Genomic DNA, 2,149 nt, shown 5'->3' with positions numbered 1-2,149 from the left:
CTCTTAACATGAATCAAAACACTAATCCAATAATTTGAAACCAAAGAAGAAAATATATAAAAACACATGCAAGAAAACCAGCCGACGGTTCTTTTGGAGCTCTTTCACAGACACTCCAAAGCATGAAAGATCTAATTAAAATCAGTACAAAGAAAGAAAACTTAAAGTTTCTTCCACATTTTCAGTAATGCCTGTTGGACACCCTCCCTGAAACATGTCGGCCAGTATTTACATACTCAGCTTGCACGTTAGTCTTGCTTAGATAAGTATGACCTCTAGATACCCTATATCATGAACAAAAAAGATGAATTATTTAAAGTACCTTCTTTGTTATTTTATCAACTTCGTCTATGTAAACAATACCTTACTATGCTGCCTCTACATTGAAATTAGTGGCCTAAAGGCCATAACATAGGTTGGAGGTCGATAAACATGTTGAAAAGGCATGCGAAGAGCGGCAATAAATTACTTTGAAATCTTAAACTATGTTTAAATACTGTAAAAACATGAATGGATGCTTATGACAGAAAGCATCTTTACCCCTATCACGAAAACCCACTTATATGGTATGTGAGACAATACTAGCAATACATGATAAACTGTTGCAAATCTGGTCCTGCAAATTAGCAGAAACTTGCAGCCATTGAAAATATTTTAAAGCCGGCTAAGCATTCTTCGCTTTGTAACCAAGTAGCATGTGTTTAGCTCTAATCTTTTTTTTACAATTCCACCTTCCAACTTGTGATGTTTTAAAAGGTTTTAGCATTTCTAAGAATGAAAATTTCACACATGGGCATCACATGAAAGAAAATTGGGTTTGAATCAATTAAAACGTGAAATTTCAAATTGTTTCACAACATTTGAGGGGTTGGGAAGTACAGTAAAATGTTTTTTTTATTTCCCAAGAATTTTTCTGTATGAAATTGAGAAAACAAGGATCTAAAATGGTGAAAACAAGTAATCTCAATTCAACATGAAACATTTTAAAAAAAAAAAACCTACAATGGAATTGAAGCAAGGAATCACAACAGTAAATATCTAATAGGGCAATCAAAATCAGAGCAATTGGGATAGGACCCATGGATAATTGGGCCTAAAAAAAATTAGAGGACATCAAGCACACAACAAAGAACAACTTACACGGGGGAAGTTTCCCAAGATAAGTTACGCATGAATTTATAAAGATCCACGAACTCAATGTAGCGCATTAGAAACAGAACAGGGCAACAAGACATCATGGCAAGTCGACAGCAATTTGTCTTAGTAAATGACGTATAGAAATTCTGAAATTTTACAACAACATAGTCATGAGGAAGACAAACAATTTTTATTAAAGATTCAATCTCAGAATCCTCATTGAAAAACTCATAGAAAAATAACAAGAGGTTTGACTCAATAAGGGCAGAACAAGCATTCCGAATTTTACTCATAGCATATTTCAGGGCAAAATTTGCTGAAATAGAAAATGAGTCAAATGATATGCAAAGGGTGCAAAATTGGCGTCATTTGAAAGCTTAAGACATGCTCTATGACTTTCTACGAGGCATAAAATTCAATTGAGGTCAACTTCATGTTCAAATGATGGCAATTGCAAAAGTGCACATATCACTCATAACATGACAGAAAATGATGCATGATGATTGTCTCCACTAAACTACCTAAATGATGCATGAAGATGGGGACATTCAAACATGATGTAGGGTTAGATGCAACGAATAAGTTTGATTAAGACATCTAACCCTAGATCGGTGCACAAAAATCACACAAATTTATTAACATTAATAGGTAACCTATCATTAAGAAACATTTATGACAGAATGCTTAACAATTTGAGCAGTAACATGTCAACCTGGTAAATGGTTTTTACATAGCAAACGATGTTCAAATGATACATGTCATACATTGTCTCGAAGCTTGTGATGTATTCTAAGCATGTCTAGAAGGCATCATGCACTAATTTTGCTTTTAAGGAGCTCAATCAAAGACATTTTCACAAGAACACTCAATCACAATTGTAGTAAGGATTGCATAAAACATGGGTGGTTCTTGGTAATCTAATGACATGGTAAAAATCCATGAAAATTCCTACATGTAGAATGCAATGTCATGATTGTTTTTCATGAGACATTGAAATATAATTTCGTTCACA

The sequence above is a fragment of the Eucalyptus grandis genome, chromosome 3 (genome assembly GCF_016545825.1).
Source record: "Eucalyptus grandis isolate ANBG69807.140 chromosome 3, ASM1654582v1, whole genome shotgun sequence".
NCBI classification, from domain to species: Eukaryota; Viridiplantae; Streptophyta; class Magnoliopsida; order Myrtales; family Myrtaceae; genus Eucalyptus; species Eucalyptus grandis.
This window is presented reverse-complemented; position numbering follows the sequence as displayed.